A 17,478-nucleotide genomic window follows, 5' to 3' on the forward strand; every position below is an offset into this window, starting at 1 on the left:
ATCATTTGCAGTTTGTATCCTCAGTAAAACTAATTTCACAGTAAAATCATAGAAAATATCAGATAATATATAACAAATATTTCTTTAGGACAAACTTAGATATCTTAAGAGGAATTATATTCTTTGTTGTCCTCTCCCTGGATGCCACTCCAAGGAGTCACTCCAAGGGTGATGAGGACAGAACAATCCTAACTTCTCTGTTCATACTCTTCACAGTTGTATGAATAAGAGCAATCTATGAACTATTCACAATGAGCTAAAATTCTTTCACAAAAGCCAAGACAATACGGTTTGGTTTTAGTGCCCCCAGAAACATTCTAGAATTTTAATTGGAATTAACTTTTAAGTGGGTTAATTCTATTGCATTAAATCTTAGTGTGGACATTCTTATTTAGAATTTAATTTAAGCTAAATTGAATCAAGGCCACTGTAACTTCAATTAAGAGTGTCCATAAAAGGATGTAATGCAGTTTAGCTAGTCCCTTTTCAAAGTTAATTTGGATTCATTTTCTTGAGACCCTGTATAGACATTAGGAACTTTTGTTCTGTATTGACTTGGGCTTGATTCAAACCAATTACATAAAGGTAAAAAGGTTTTCTACCTCATCACTGATCCCCCTGGGTTACTGAAGTTCCATTTTGCTTCACTAATTCAGTTCATTAAATACATTTTCTCTGTCATTTTGTTGTTTGTTTCATCTCATACCTCCTTCTGGACAGATATTTATGTAGGGGAAAACAGTCAACTGAACAATAGAAATTTTACAATAGCCTGATAATAAAATTCTCTTAATTACAGAAGTCTGTCATGGCACCTCATGTGCCAATGGTGATATAAGAAGAAGTCAAACAAGACCTTCAAGACTTTCCTATCTTATGGCAGAAAAAGCTCAGTGAGCAATAATTAAACTGCACAACAATTTCTATAACTATGCTTTCTTGATTCTTTTTTCATTCATTATCAAACTAACATCACAGATCCATGTTAGGAAGGCATCTGAGAACCACAATAAAATTAGCACAAAAACAACCCTTAATAAAAATTATATGCTGTTCAAAAGCACTTATCCAAAACAGCACAGGTTTTAGTCCTGTCATACTAGGGTCACTTTTTGAAATACCACAGTTCTTTTTTGTTTTAGGTGCAATTCAACATCTATTTAGACATAGTACAGTGATGCTTTATTTCAAACAAACTAGTTTTGGTCCAGTATAATATTATCAATTTTTATACAAGGAAGCATTAAATTGTAAATTAACATCCTTTTAAAAAATTTACTAGAACATTTCAAACTGGTAGGTAAAAATCTGTTACTTTATGTAATATTAAAGTTTGTGTCTTTTCAAAAATGAAAAGGTGAAAATGTGTAAGGCTCATGGAATCCAAGGTATTAGCCCTGATTACTTTCAGAATTTTCTCACTACTCACAAATGATAAAATGAGATGTGGCAAATGTCAGGTCAGAACAAGAATGCATATACGAATGTAGCCAGTATAATGAAGAGAAACAAACAAAAAAATAAACAAACAAAAAAATCAGAGTGTATGCCTGCACCTAAGAAAGTTTCATCCTAACCCAAGAAAATTTGACTCTAGTTTTTAAAGTCCAAAACATTATTTCCTAAATTACGATATTTGCAGTTGTCTACTGAATGTGCTAATGCTGAATAATCTTGTCACCCATACACATCATCCTCTGAGCTCTGGACCTCAGTAGATAACATACACGAGAAGACAAAATTATTTTAGTTTGACGAGCATGTAATGCAGTAGCAGTTTTCTGTACTTCTCTACAGTTTGGCAACAGAGATACCCTGGTAAAAGCTGAAGTAATTTTAAAAAATTTGGAGATTACTTTGATATTAGCAAATCAGAGAATTGTCCATTTGAGTGGCATGAAAAGATCGAGTTTGTACAATAATAACTGCAGTTTTTCCAAATGAACTTTGTATTATGTAAAACAGAGGAGACTGAGGGATGAAAGGAAATTATATTAAAGCAGCCATGGAAAACCTGCATCAATTTTTTTTTTTTTCAGTATGATTTAAACTAGGTATCTGCCTAAATACTTCTATGCCATGATGACGTGTCAAGAAGAATATTTTCCTGTTTTTCTTTTTAAACTGCTAAATTATTTGATGCTGAGTTGAAGAAGTGCTTGGTAGGTATTTCATAACCTTGTAACGATAGGCTGTATTGTTAATATGTATTATTTCAAAATACCTTCTGGGAAAAACATACCCAGCTAACAACACACTAAAGCATCAGAGTCCATTTTGCAACATTGCATTTGTACTGGCTAACTGAGTCCAAATTACTCCCTCATTCTGTTAATAAACAAAGCAACAAAGAGAAAAAGAGACATGAGTTAAAAAGTTAAGGCTGCAAATAGCCTTGAGTCTGGTAAATGATGGTTAAACTTCTTGTCCTTGTAACTATGGAAACCCCTTAAGGTAAGAGTGGAACACAGGCACTTTGTGGTCTGCAATTTACAAGCTGTTTATTTAATTATGAAGGAATATGAAACTGTTAGGGGCAATGCAATTATCCTACTGTGATAGTGTTTTGAAAGAAAAAATAGGTACAGAGAAATATAAGAAGTTAATTTTTTGGAAAATTACTTGTTTTAGGACTTCTATGAAACTGCAGCGCATTGTTTTTTACTGAAATCTGTGATTTTTTTTCCCCAAAGAGAGTGAGGAGCCAAAATTAGTAATATGACATTTTGCCATAATATCCCTCAGTAGATTCATAGTAATTATGTCCATTCTATGCTTCATGAACAAAACCAATGTCAGGGTGTATTTCAATTAAACCCTAGGTGTTACCAAAGTGCAGTACAGCCAGAATAGCAAGTACATTATTACCAGCTCTATCACTGCTGGGCAATGAGCAGGTCACAGGTTCTCTTGTGCACAGCATTTGTACACCTTTAAATATCACAAGTGGGAGAATGTTTCAATTCAATTTAGGAGGCAGCTAGTGAAATAAAATTAAGAGTGAAACTATGTGGTGACTCAGGGGGACTATAACAACTACTTACAAGTATTTTCCTGGATCTGAACAACAAACTTTGACCTGACAGTTGTGTTATTGGGAATTGCTTGAATGTAGTGACCCCAGGGCCCTTTGCACACTATGGGAGTTTTTGGCGTCAATTCGTCATTCCCTGCACTGCTGTATTAGATGTCAAACGTAAACACACCTTCACAAGGCCTCTGGGAAAAAGACAGGTAATATTCTTTTTTACAGCTGAAGAAACTGAGACAATAATGGATTAAATTATTTACCAAAATTTAGGATGTGTTTATAAGACACTGTGCAAACATGAGCTTCACACTCCACACTGGCCTGATGCAATACATGTATTATCAAGTATCTCCTGCAAGTTGTTGCCACTATAAATGGCAAATCTGAAGAAATATTCTGGGAGTTTGAAACTGCAATTTATAATGCTACTCCTACTTGAAACTCATGGGACTCTTCTACCCAAACAGCAAAGCACAGACATCAGTTTGGATCACTTGAGACACAGTCCAATCCTTCCAACAATGATAATGATAAAATTACTACAATGATAAAAGCTGAAAGAAAATTCCTTCCATAGGATTGTATAGCTGGCAAAATGTGACATTCATTATAAATTGGAGCTATCCAACTAAGGAAATGTAAAGCCCTTGAAAATGAACAACAGTTCACCTTCAGAGAACTAGCTTCAGTAGCTGAAGGAGGAAAGGGAAGACCAACTGGATTTAGCTCCATTCAGCACCACTCTCTGTACCCAGCCACCCAGCCAGCTTTTTACCCAATGAATTGTTCACCTGTCCACACCATGGGAAGTTAGTTTCTCTAGGAAAATGTTGCAGAAGATAAAGGCTTTACTAAATTCCAGGAGGACAACATCCGCAGCCCTTCTCGGATCCGCTAGGTGGGTCACCTTGTCACAGAAGGAGATCAGGTTAGTGAAGCAAGACCTGCTTTTCCTAAACCCAACCTGGCTGGCCCTGATCCCCTGCTTGTCCTATACATGCTGTGCAATGGCACTCAAGGCAATCTACTCCATGACCTTCTCTGCCAAGAGGTCAGACTGATATAACTCTACAAATTTCACTTTCATTAGCTATATTCTTTCACGTGACAATTTTTCTCTAACAAACACATATTTCTGACCTGGTAAAGGACTCATGTTGTTTACAGTACTGTTGAAGGATAATGTTTCAAAACCAGATTCACTCTAAAGTGACTAATTACTAAAGTTTTAATTTCTAGATTCCAATAACTAGTTCACTAACCCCCAAATATCTTTGTATAAAGCATAATCATAGGGTCACACATGCACATATAAGATGACATTTGGATTTTACCTTAACAGGGAATAAATATCCTTTAACAAGCTAGCTCAGTCAGGCACTGGGAACAAAAATAATGAGACAGAACTAGGTCTGTTTTTTAACTGTGTCAACCACTTTAACATGGTAAAATAATTTTTTTAAACCAGTTTTAATTTTATTCAAATTAATTTTATTCAAATGCTAAATTAATCCTGGAGTAACTTAATATTGTGTTTCAATATGTGCTGAAATATGATACTAGCAAAATCCTGTATCATCCATCCCAATGTGTTTTCTTGAGGTATTCAAGACACAGTGTATATCTTTTCAGAATGTCATCTGATTCAATAATTGGTAATATAGATCTGCCTAGCAAGTAATAATTAACAAAGAGATCTTTGAATGAAGCTTGGTGAAAATCCAAGGCTTCAAAGGAATTTGTGAGAAAATGTGACAACAGATATGAGTTATTCTATTTTTGTCCAGACAACCTATAAATCCAAGAATCATAAATTATAAAGATAGAATAGATGTTATCTCTCTGGAGCGTCATACTACAGGAAGTCTTATAGAGAAAAATAATAGATTACTTCTCACATAGACATGGTTTTAAATTTGATGAATACCCCTTTATTTAATGGAATATCTTCTCTACACAGGCTCCTTATAGCCTGCTTGTCAAAATCACTGGCCAAATTCAAAGTATTATTACATTAATGTGAAAGTCATATCAGATCCAGGAAAGCTAGCTTATAATACTTTACTAGATGATAATTTTCAATAGAGGGCTGTGTATCTGCTTCATGTTACCAAAAGGCTGTAATGCCCAGTATCAGCAGTGCTGCCTGCTTGTTCAGCTGTTCAGACTCTTAAAAGCTGATACAGTATTCTAGGTGCATGAGCTCACCACACACTTGCATTTTTAACTGGTTCTTTGAGCGACAATCATAGGTAAAACTCCTACAGAAACCAAAGGGAATTTTGCATTTGGTTTCAGTGAAGTCAGAACTCCATGCCATATATCAATAAGAATTTGCTATATAGTGCCAACTGCAGATTATTGCTGGTGTAAGCACTAGGGCTTTGATGGCATTCTTTTAGGATAGTTTTCAAGGATATGAAAATATAATTTTCATTTAATTAAAACTGTCAGAAAACAAAAGGAAAAAATAGTAACTGAGATAGCTAAAAAAGGGTTCCTATATATAAAAGGCAGCTATAAAAAACCAGTAATACAATATTTTAAAATGTCAATATATTAATGCAGCTGATTTAAAGCAGCTGCCATACCTTATGGTAACAAATAGCTTCCAGCAAAGAGGAACGTTATTGATAAAGACCCAAGCACTGAATTTAGGTTATTTTTTTCATTCTGTTCATGGAAAGATACAGAGTTACTATAGGCAACACATGATCTGGTCAATAGTTAAAGATAATAATAAAACACAACGTAGCCAGTAAAGTTTTCATTCAAACTCATGCATTTTTACATGCATAGCTATACCTAATACACCTAAAGATACCTCAACATTATTTTTTAAAAGCTACTTGTTTGTTTTCTATCAAGAAAGAACTTTCTGAATTTTTGAATCCCAATGTTGCTCTAGCCAGAGCACATCAAAAATACAGTTGAAGGACAAAAGTGCTAATGTATCTAGTTCTCTTTGGCTTAAAATTATTTTCTGAATTCTTGTGTATGTATACTCCAGAAAGATGCATGAGGACAAGGACATGAAATATTTCCAAGGTGTCATTAGCAGGCACCCATGTAAGCACTTATAATAAACATGGATAATGCATGATACTTCCTCCTGTGAAGTATCCAGAGACTTTTGGCATCATCAGACACTCTCCCACCAGAGTATTTCACACCAGTTCCATGTACTTGTGAGATACTAAAAGCAATGATAAATATAAGTGTTAATTGGTATTAAATATCAGTGATACACAGCATGTATATCCCCAACACTGTGATGACTTCCAGACCTGCATTGCACAGTGCACTTTTTAGACTGGAAGATTACACAATTAACTGTAGAGCGGATTTTGCTATCTGCCTATAGGCAAATGCAGCTCTTCGCCTATTTCTAGATGTATCCACTTGTGCAAGAATGCCTAATGGCAGCTATTACCAAGTAATTGTCTGTCATTGTCTGCCTTTGATCTCCGAGAATGGTTCTAAAACTTGGGTTCAAGCATCTTCAGAAAAGCACCTTAATTTCTTTATTCATACTGCTGTTCATATATTCAGTGCTTAAGAAAGCTCAGGAAGTGAAAAATGTAATCACAGCAACTAGAACCAGCAAAGACTTCAGGGAGTTCTGTCTCACATTTTTCACATAGAAGCACAGAGATTTCCTTTACTAGACCTGATTTCTGAACTGGGATCTAAATCGCAGAAGGATTTCATGGAAGACAGGACAGCTGCTGTGTATCAGAGATAAGGAACATGCAGAGATTTAAGAATTTCCTCTAACACTGCAGCCATAGATCTAAATCTAAGCTATGACTATCTGGGAGGGAATGATGGAAAAAAATATATAGGGAAAGAAAGTGATATACATAACCCTTTCCTGTGGCTGCTCTTTATGACTTTTTTTCCTTTTCAGTAGAGTGAAGGCAACATTTTTCTCTGTAATTCTAGGAAATTGTCTGAACTGAGACCAATTTCCCAGATGGGATAAACTGGAGTTGTTTCATTCAAGTCAATGAAACCAGATGATTTTTATTTCAGTTGAAGTTGTGATCCTTGGTACCCTCTAAACTAAACTTATCCCTTCTTGAAAAAAAAGCTTTCTTGGGACACCTTAGAGCAGCCTTCCAACACCTAAATGGGGCATCCAAGAAAGCTGGAGAGGGTCTTTTTACAAGGACATTCAATAATAGAACATGAGAAAGTGGCTTTAAAATGAAAGAAGGCAGACATAGATCAGATATCAGGAAGAAATTCTTTACTGTGAGGCACTTGAACAGGTTGCCCAGAGAAGCTGTGAATGCCTCGTTCCTGGAATTTTGCAAGGCCAGGCTGGATGGGGCTTTGAGTAATCTGGTCTAGGTGTTGGGGGTGGGTTGGACTGCATGATCTTTAAGGTCCCATCCAACCCAAACTATTCTATAATTTCATGGGTTTATGAATATCAAGAGGTTCAGACAGCCAACTGCTATGAAAATGGAGCTTTTATAAAGTAGGCTTAGAATGGTAAAGACAAAACTAATTGTTTCAACCATGAAATAAAGAATTCTGATTGCTGAATGCTGAAAGACTAGTAATCACACCTTAAGAGTGGACCTTAGTTCTCAAGACATAAACTTTCCTTTTCCTGAATAAGGAGGTATTTCCTTTCTTTTTCTCTTTTTTCTTCCTTATTGCAATAAATTATAGGGTTGCAATCAAAATAATGAAATAAAAACAATAGACATAATCCACATCAAGGAAAGAGAGGTTCCTGTCTCCTCTTTTACAATGTTGTCTGGTGTACATGAAATTTAAGAGGTTTTATGTTAATAGATGGCAATAGCTTAGAGTTATATATTAACTTTTATTTAGGTTTTCCCTGTGTTTTAAATCCTTCACTGAAAAACAACATCCATCCATCCATCTCTCTCTCTCTATCACAGTTACTTTATTTCCCTCTGAAACCTAAGTATTTCTGGAGAGACTCACAGCAGTTTTTTATCATTTACCACGTTATGTAAGAAATACTGAAGGCTGCTGTCTTCAATTGAAATCAAAGGAAAACTTTAAAAAGTTTAGAAAAGTGGGCTATATATCTATGCCCAAATTTGACATAAAGTAATTACAGTAAACTTCCCTAGTGTTTTGGAAAATACATATTTGGAAAAGGATTTGACTCCAAGTGGGGTGGATTTCTCATTCACCTCTATCATGTTAAAGAGCAGTTATTTCTGTCAGAACAACAGTAAAACACTGCTGCAGAATTAGATTGGGAGAACAATCTGCTTTTGCAAATTTGACAAAATAGCTTCTTGTAACTTTCCATTTCTTTCAGCAGAAGCAATGGATCCTTTTTAGGAGAGACACAAAGCTAGGTACCCAATGGGAAGAGACTGGTACTCTGCATCCTTTAGCTAACAGTAAGCTGAGCACACTGATAATCTTTATATCATTATTTGCAGAAGCATGTTCCAGACAGTGTCTTTTCCCTGACATTTGTCCTGAGTGAGACAGGGTGTGAGAGATAACTTGGGAAACAGTCATGAATTATCTTACCTCTTGTTCAGAGAGTAACCATCACTTGGTGGGATCTATTAGCATTCAGTATCTGCTGTCCAGACTGCCCTGAGCAACATTTTTTACTAAAACAGGTAACAAATTAATGTTCAGTGGCAAATACTGGGATCTAAATATCCAAATACTGCACTCTATAGGTAACCACAAGAAGAGAGCAAAGCCATATTAAAATATTTTCATAATACTATACCGCTGTTTAAAGACGGAACGTTTTCTGCAGCTCTACAAAGCAGCCCAGCAAGACTTCAGTATACTGAAGTCAGCAAAACAGTTTAATAGTTCCTCCTTAATGTATAAAAGTAGCATAGTAAGGCACCTTTCAATTTAATTAAGGGTCTTCTAAGAACTGACAAAATTCATTTCTCCTTCCTTCTTAAAGAATACTAAATCCTTATTTTAAAATTTAATTTACCTGCACTCTGGTATCCAAGTTGTCAGCAATTTCTTTTTTTCCTTAAGTATAGCACAAATTCCTAATTTTAAAATTATATAGCAGCAAAAAGAAAAGATTTTTTTCTTTTAATGGTTTGGGGTGCTTTTCTTCTCACCAGGATCCCTCACATTTATACTAAATACAGCTTCATTTCTCAAAATTAAATTTAAGAAGTCATACTTAAGAGTGAGAAATGCACTTACTAGATCATATTCAATTGCTCTTTGATGTTATTCTTCATCTCCCAAAAGGCAAAGTAAGAACATACTAGCAAATGAGAGGAATTCTATCAGTCATTGTTGAACAATACGAACATACAATGCAAAAACAGCAGACAGTATACCTGGAAGTTAGTACAGAACTACTGCTGTCCTTGTGAAATTCTGATTTTCAGACTGTTGATTCAAGGATTTTGAACTAGGCTTTGCTTCACCTTCCTTGCAGACTGCAAGGAATAATGACCAATTCCATTTTCAATCCAACAATTCTTGGCCATGCCACTCTGCCCATTATACAGTGGCACAATCATCAAAAGCATGAGTAAAATTCAAAGATCCATACTTCATACTACAACTAAAATGACCTGAATTTTTATGCTTCTGAGTAAAAGGTCCTTTTTTTCTGAACACATGCTGAATTTTGCTATTTTTGGAATGTTCTCTCAATGGGAAGTTTCAATATCAATCCAGTTCATAGCAATTGCTTCATTCAACAGCAAATTAGTTATGGATGCTGAGCCAGTGCTCTGTGTCATGAAGAATGCCTGTAGAAAGTCCTGACTGTGCTGTAATAGTGGTTACTGTCAAAAATAAAATTCATAAGCCAGATCCACAGCTAGTATAAATCATTGCAGCTTCACTGGCACCAGCTCTGTCTACTGCATCCATTTAAATAGTTTCTCAAACTCCTGATCCAACATTTTTGTCCAAGTGCTGGTTCAGGTAACTGCAGGCCAAAGTACCTACATTTAAGAAAAGCAACAATAACAACAAAGGATACCATCTCTCTTTGTTCACTGCTGAGCAAGAATGAAGATTAGTTTTTTAAAATATTTGTCTGGTAATTAGTTCATTATATTCTTATGGAAATTATATTTAATGCAGTATTTCTCAAAAATGTTTCCACTTAATCAACACCAGGGTCACAAAGATCCTTTACAACAATTTCTGTCTCTGTCCTTTGCAATGACAATTGGATTTCTGTCACAAGGAATAAACAAGAGGAGGTCCTAGTAGATATGGATGACGGCTATGAGGAATTCAGTGTTTGATATGCATGGGAGTCTTTCTTCTGGAATGAAGACATCAAAAGGTTTAGATTATAAGTACTTAAATTTGAATCCCATTTTCACTCCTCTTCTGATGAATTATGACTTGTCAAAGCCATGCCAAAATTAACAAACAAATTCAGAATCAAAAGTCCCAAGTTCATGATTTCTCTTTTAGTGTAAACAATGTTGTTTTCACAATAATATTAAATCTACCTTAGTTATACTTTCATCAACTGGTACTAAATAATCAACTCTTTTGAACTGCAGAAACTAAACTAATCACTTCATCTCCCCTATTTTCCCAGTAATCTCACTCAAGGATAACTCATATGCCACTGACAAATGGCAATTAAGAGGACTTCAGAAGAAAAGTTGGAATGTTTCTGTGATGCTGCTGTTTCCCACTTGTCCATTCAGGCAAATGTCATAGCCCTTACCAGTATCACATTCACTATGCAATATGCAGAAATACCACCTTTCTGTTTAAAGTTACAGGTTTATCTTAAACATGGATTAACAATTGGAGAAGGTAGAAGCCTTTCATTATTTTGAATGTATGATTTTAGTGAGGCTGCACAGCACTTCAGTTAAGTCAGGAAAAAAATGTGTAAAACTATTGGGACTGTATTAGAAAAAAGTACCCATAATCTTTGATGCTGATTCCTTTCTCACAAGTATGAGCTACTATTTTTCTTTTGCTTAAAGCAGCTGGTTGCAAAATCTGGAAAATGCAAAAAGGCTTTGCCAAGAGAATGAACTTCAAAAATTTTTCTGTAGTTTAACACCTGTAGTTTATTGTCCAAAATGCATTTAAAAGTGTAATATTGATATCTTTTACAGTATCACTTAAAATGTTGGTATAGGAAAAAAAATAGTCATACTCACTTCATAGGGTAGAACTCTAGGTTTGCTGGAAATGAAAGCAGAATTTGTCCAAATATTCAGTCTTTCAGGAACTTTTCTCCCCTATACTTCCTTGCCTACATGTAGTATCAGATACCTGATGCATCTAAAGATCAGTCTTCACAAATTAATCTTAAACCTATTATAGAAAAACAGAATTCAAACTTGGTTTTGTAAGAAGTGTAGGGATTTTTTCCCTGCCCCTTGTTCATTCACAATAAAGCTGGGTGGTGTATGTGCCATTTGCCATTATTTTCAACTCCTAGTTGAAGAAAACTACGTGCCACAGCTAATGGGGCAATTCCTGTAGCACTTGTAGCGGAACTTTTGTTCTGCAATACTGAGGATTATAAATTTATACCCTGCTGCTAAAATATGCTGTTGAGGTCATTACTCAGTCTGAGCTAAAGCTGATTTGATCTTGAAACTCAGCAGAGTAGCTTCCTGACTCAAGATCATAGAGTTATAGAGTCTTTCTCAATAAAGGGTCAGATAAAAAAAAATTAATAAAAAGAAATCACAGGGGGGGGAGAATCAAGAAGCTCATTTCAGCTAATTACTACCACCATATCTGGCTCATTAGTGCCACTGACTCATGTGGTGTGAAAAACCAACTGAAAAGGTTGCACACCAGCAAACTAAACATGAAAAATACTCTTTTGTAATTATAAATGAAATAGAATAATTGATTTATGATCAATTAGTCCTCTGACCATCTGTTATAACTTAAGTGGTAAATAGGTAAATAATGCAAAAAACATAGGACTTGCAAAAAAAAAAATAGAAAATGTATCTTCTTAATAAGCTGCTTTCTTTTAATTTTTTAAAATTTTTTTACTTCATCCCTTCCACTCATCCAAAACTACTGACAACAGAACTTACTGAAAAATAGCCTGTTATGCAATACCATGAAATGTACACAGTGGTTTTGATGATAATAAACTATTCAAAAGCCTGGAAATTCTTTTTGCAGAGCCTGGGGATAAAAATCTAAAGAATTTAATTTCTACAGACTTTAAAGAGAGTTTTATCCATCCTACAAGATAACCTCCAACCACTATCTAAAAGAAACAATTTTAGTTAGGTTCTGGGGAGGAAGTACTGGCCCCAGTAAAATAATTAGAAAAATACTTTCTTCTCACAAGAGGTTCATTACATTCCACAAGTTTTAAGAAGAAAAGAAATGCAGTCCTGTTCAATTTGTAGGAGATCTCTATTCTTTTCATGCCTGTTAAATGCTACATCGGGTTCTCTCTCCCTCATACGTATTTTCTTGTGAGTCATTCAGAGATAAGCACAAATACATGGAGATTTAAAGGACTAAAGCCAGCATGCTTCATGATAATCAAATATTTAATTCTTAAAGTAGGAGTAAGGTGTCTATCTAATTTTGAGGATCTAAGCCAGAGCTACTCTTTGCAACTTGTTTTTGCATTGTTCATAGTAATTTTCCTGGTGTTTTAAAAGCCTTCTTCTATTGGGTTCAGTTGAACCCAATAGAACAGATCATCTATTTCTAAACTAGAAAGAAAGCCATGTTGTGATGCCTTCTAATTTAGGGTCATCCACCCCTTTTATTAGTGTGTGTACTCCAGATAGAAATAAGAAAAAATAATGGAGTGGAGAAAGTGCAGAATTGTAGTATGCAGTGGATGTTTATGCAGAGGATCTGAAACCACTACCAGTCCTTTGAGACAGTCCTGAGAGACTAGGATTCAACAACCTGAATATTGTGCCATGCAAATGAGACTGAATTGCTTCTGGGGAGAGGCAATGAAATGGGAAGATGAGTGTCTTCGTTACCATTTTCTATTTCATAGAATAATCATGCCTTAAAGCTGCTGAGACCAGTTCCTCAGATACTTGTTTGTGGCTTGGGCTTCCAGACAAATCATGACATTTACAAGTGCTGTTTCATCCTTCCAAAGATGTTAGCCCAGCTGACTGTCTATTCTGTTGTTAGCTGAGAGTTGAATATATAAACATACCAAAATATATATATATTTCATAGGGACACATACTTAAAAAGAGGTAGGGACTGAAATTAAGGTCTCAAAAGAGGAAATTAATTCACTTGCCCACTGACTCACCCTAGCCTAGCCTTGTTTGAGGACAGTCACATGATGCATTAATTTGAAATCTAATTATGCCCTACTACTAAGCACAAATGCAGGGAACTGCATGTACCCAAGGAGACATTTCAATGAGCTTTCCTCTGTGGAATGTCTGCAATACCTAATTTTAAATCAGGACCCAAGATTTTGCCTTCACTGAAATGAAGCTAATCTCTGCACAGTGAACCAAAAGAGCATTCCCTTAATTAGTGGTGCCTGTGTTGGGCCAGACACAAACATGAGAGAATTACATTCCAGTCCCAAGAATTACTCAAAATCTCCTTCTTATGTGTCTTGTTGAATTGGCAAATATATGTTCTTATGTGACTAAAAACCGCACTTAAAAAAAAAAAAAAAAAGTTGATATCTCAGGGTTTTAATTACATTAAATTTTCAGTTCTAGTTTATCCTTTGGACTTTACAGCATAGGGAAACAAGTCTATCAACAGAGGAACAGATCTGTGCAGTCTGTCTAAAATTCACCCCAACCTTCCTAAGATGGATTCACATGGGAAGTCTTCCCTTGTTAAAGTCCTGTTTCTTTTTAAAAAATCTGTTCTTATGGTGAAATTGGTACTCTTATATCATTAAAAATACTATAGGTGCTGGATGAAATGTTTCATTTGAAAACACATCCAGCAGTATAACAGAAATGTGCAGCTCACTGCAGCTGGGATTCAGCATGCACTAAGGCGACCTCATAAAACTCTACATGATCAAAGATTTCATCTAAAAATTTGTCACCCATGGTTTTAGTCCTTCTGAAACCTTGAAAATCAAATTACGTTAAACAGAACATTTTAGTCTTACTATCACTGCCAGCATAAACAATTTAATCAAAATTATCACAGATAATAAAAATCAGCAAGGATAACAGGTTTTAAAAATTACCTGATCACTAGAACAGGGAAATCACTATCAGTTTCTAAAAACAGCTGTGGATGGGCTGTGCTTTTGTAACCCATTAAAGGTATCTTAATTTGTACAGTTATCAGAGTCCCCCTATTTCACATTGGTGCTTCACAGGAGCTTTATCTGAACACAGTGTTCCATACCAGCAGCCCTGCAATCAGCAATAAAATATAATGAACCAGTGTTAACAGCACAGTGTGCTAGTTTTAGCAGCATGTCAGTCAATGGTTTTGTTAGTTTGGCCCGGAAAATTCCAACTTGCCTGTAAATTCTAGTAGATAGAAAATACCTTTTTCTCCAAGTCTGTGCTGCAGATGTCATCTCTGGCTCTCACTATATTTTTTCCCCAGACCAATTAAAGATAGCTGGTCATTATTGCTAAAGTACTCTTAAGTCCAGCTCCAGCCACAGAAGGGAGTCATGGCTTTATGGTTTATTATGGAAATAGCTGGGTTTTCAATTCCATAGGCACCCAGAGCCAGTCAAATAAATGCTTCCCTTCTGCCACACACAGTTCTCCAGTTACATTGTTAGGTGCTTTCAGCTTCATTTGAAACATCAGGTACTGGTCATTGCTTAAAGCAAGATGCTGGATGTCATGGTTGTGTGACCGCATCCAATGTGGTAAAATCTCTCCCTGCAGGAAGCAGACATCTCTCTAGATAACTGTGGCTGCTGCCATGCCGATCACACTGTGTGCAGTGCCGTGTCTACAGGGAGAATTTATGGGCACACCCTGCAGGCAAGGGAGGCTGGAAAGCTGGGGGCAGAGCAGGCAGGCTGTGGAAACATCATGGATGGCCAGCAGTCCCCATCGGGCTGTACCGCAGCAGAAAATGAGAGTGCGAGGGAGCTGCTGACAGCCCACACGCTGGATGATGGGTTTCTTTCTGAAATGAGGAAAGTAAAACAACACTCAGCAGTGATGAAAAGACGTAAAAGAGCAGCCCTGAACTATCACTTCTTTCAGTGTTGCAGGGACTGGCTCTGTGCCCAAGGCAAAATTACATCTAAGCTCTCACATGCAGCTGAGCAGCTGAGAGGGAAATGGTGGTGTGTGCAGGGACTATCTGAGTTAAGTTCCCATTTCTAATTGATCCTAAAAGAAGCTGAAGATTCCAACCTCAGGATTCAGCCTAAATGTTATGTCTTTTTTTTGCAGTCTTGTGCAGCCAAATGTAGTGTTGCGAAGTGATACTACAGTGTCCCTATAGGACATGTAAAAGTCCTTATTCAGGAAAGCTGCAGCTCTCAGAAGCAGCTCCCCAGTGCTGTGCTCTCACATCTGCGCTCCACTAAAACCAAGGAACCTCTATAAACACTGATGCCCTCCCCAAAAAAGCAGCTGGTCTCTGCTATTCACCAAGAGGTATCACTAGGTTAGAGGTTTGTCTAGATTTAAATGTGGGGATCAATGGGTATTTGCTGGCATTGCCAGTATCTCAAGATGTTTAAACACACTATACTGAACTGAATTAAAGAGTGACAAAGCCCTGCAATTCACAGCACATATTGATATATTTATTGAGATGAATTTAAAAGAAAATTCTGTTACACACAGGTTATTTTATAACTGCCATCTGTCAAGGAATTCTATATTTTTTCACTAGAGCACTTGTACTGCCCACTCTCTGGGATGGAAAAAATGGAAGAAAATAATCTCTAGGTTGAGCCAGTAAGGCAGTTCCTCAACTGTCTCCCTGCATATGAGGGGACATATGAGTGAAGCTACAGATGGGCCAGCTCCAAGACAGACGGCTATTTCATTTTTTAAATGATGAACAACAGATAACATCGCCAGCCATCTAAAGCCATGTTGTTAGCTGTTCTTTATGCTGAGTTAGGGTCAGTGCCTGTGAAATCAGCTTGTCTGAGAATAATCAACATACTGTTCTCAACTATTTCCAGGAGAAACAGAGCTGGTTTTGTTTTCTATCATTTCAAGTTTAATACTCTCTTCTTAATCTGAGTTTTAAAGGGTCTCACAGAAGTGTCAACTCTGTGTTGCTTGATGAAGGAATTTCATTAGTCTAAGGTGACATTTTGGGTTTTGTTTAAATCATTTCTACTGTTATTGCTTCCTGCAGAGAAGGATTCTTTTAAATCACCAACACATTGCTGTGCACAGTAGAGACCTCCCTTGGCAGGATATGAAAGAAAAATCACATACTGATAGCTATTCATACTCTAAAAGGGGGCAGAGAGTAATAAGGAAAAAGGCAGTCAGAGAAACTCTGAGCATGGACAATTTTTTGCAGAAAGAGTAATTAGAGGACAAGGCATGTTCCAAAGTTGTTGATGAAAAGCTTTTCACATAAAGAAGCAATTAAAACTCCCGTGACCGCAGTTCAAAAATAAACCTATGGCATTTCCTTCTGTACCACATTTAAAACTAAGTATGTATATGCATAAGGATAAAACATGAGCGAATGCATTGCAACTTCATTTGCATCAGCAACATCCTTTAAAAAGAATCAGAAATATTCAGCAAAATATGTTATACAAGAAATGCAGAAAACTCTCATAAAATTCCTAAGACCACAGCTGTCAAATCTGTCTGTATATTTCCCACTTTACCTAGCATTTCTACAAACTTATGCTAACCCCAGCTAGTTTGACATCATTAAAATCAATGCCCAGGTCCCAAATATTATGCCACTAATTGTTCTAAAGCTGACTCTTTGAAAGCAACTTAAATGCCTGAACATAACATGCTCAAAATATATTTTAAAGTTGTTTTATTAATGGTGGCTACAAACAAGAATTAAGCATTCAAAAAGGTAGCAAGGTACAGAAATTATTGACAAAACTATTTTTTATATTTCCTAGTTCCCTGCCTTTTCAGCTCGAAGACAAAGCATTTTTTAAATTGCAGTTTTCATAGATCTCTCTAAAGCTTAAGCTTGGTCTAAAATGTATTTTTTCCCTACATACAAAAATTAATTATTGTTTATTAGAAAGATCTTGAAGAGCAACATCAATCTCAAGAATGAGATTATCAAAGCCATTTGACACATATTTAAATGTATGTTCTTTATTTATTTATATTTTCCATTAAAGAAACAACTATTACAGGAATGTTCTGTCAACAGAAAATTTAATTTAAACACTAGGGACTATTTGCCTCTTTTTCACTTTTTTCTTTTTATTTTAACATTTTCCTGCAAAGCTCTGATCACAAATAACAGCATTATGTTGGCACATGAACTGCAGAAACAAAACCTTATTGGTGTTTATTCATTGTCTGCACTGAAGAGTGCAA

At 36.0% G+C, this 17,478-nt stretch overlaps 1 protein-coding gene across 8 annotated transcripts in view; it reads right to left on the minus strand.

Moving 5' to 3' along the window:
* The window catches only part of LRRC4C (leucine rich repeat containing 4C), a 204,158-nt gene that overhangs the window by 11,175 nt on the left and 175,505 nt on the right, over nt 1-17,478 (minus strand). Inside the window, exon 3 of one of the 8 annotated variants that reach the window (XM_030950590.1) lies at nt 14,506-15,106. The exons of 6 other annotated variants lie outside the window; for them this stretch is intronic. The gene's annotated coding sequence lies outside the window, so the exon portion shown is untranslated. Of the gene's footprint in view, nt 1-14,505; nt 16,337-17,478 lie in introns of those variants that run through there. One more of the 8 variants, XM_030950591.1, reaches the window with a different exon arrangement.

This window comes from Camarhynchus parvulus, chromosome 5, assembly GCF_901933205.1.
Source record: "Camarhynchus parvulus chromosome 5, STF_HiC, whole genome shotgun sequence".
Classification (NCBI taxonomy): Eukaryota; Metazoa; Chordata; class Aves; order Passeriformes; family Thraupidae; genus Camarhynchus; species Camarhynchus parvulus.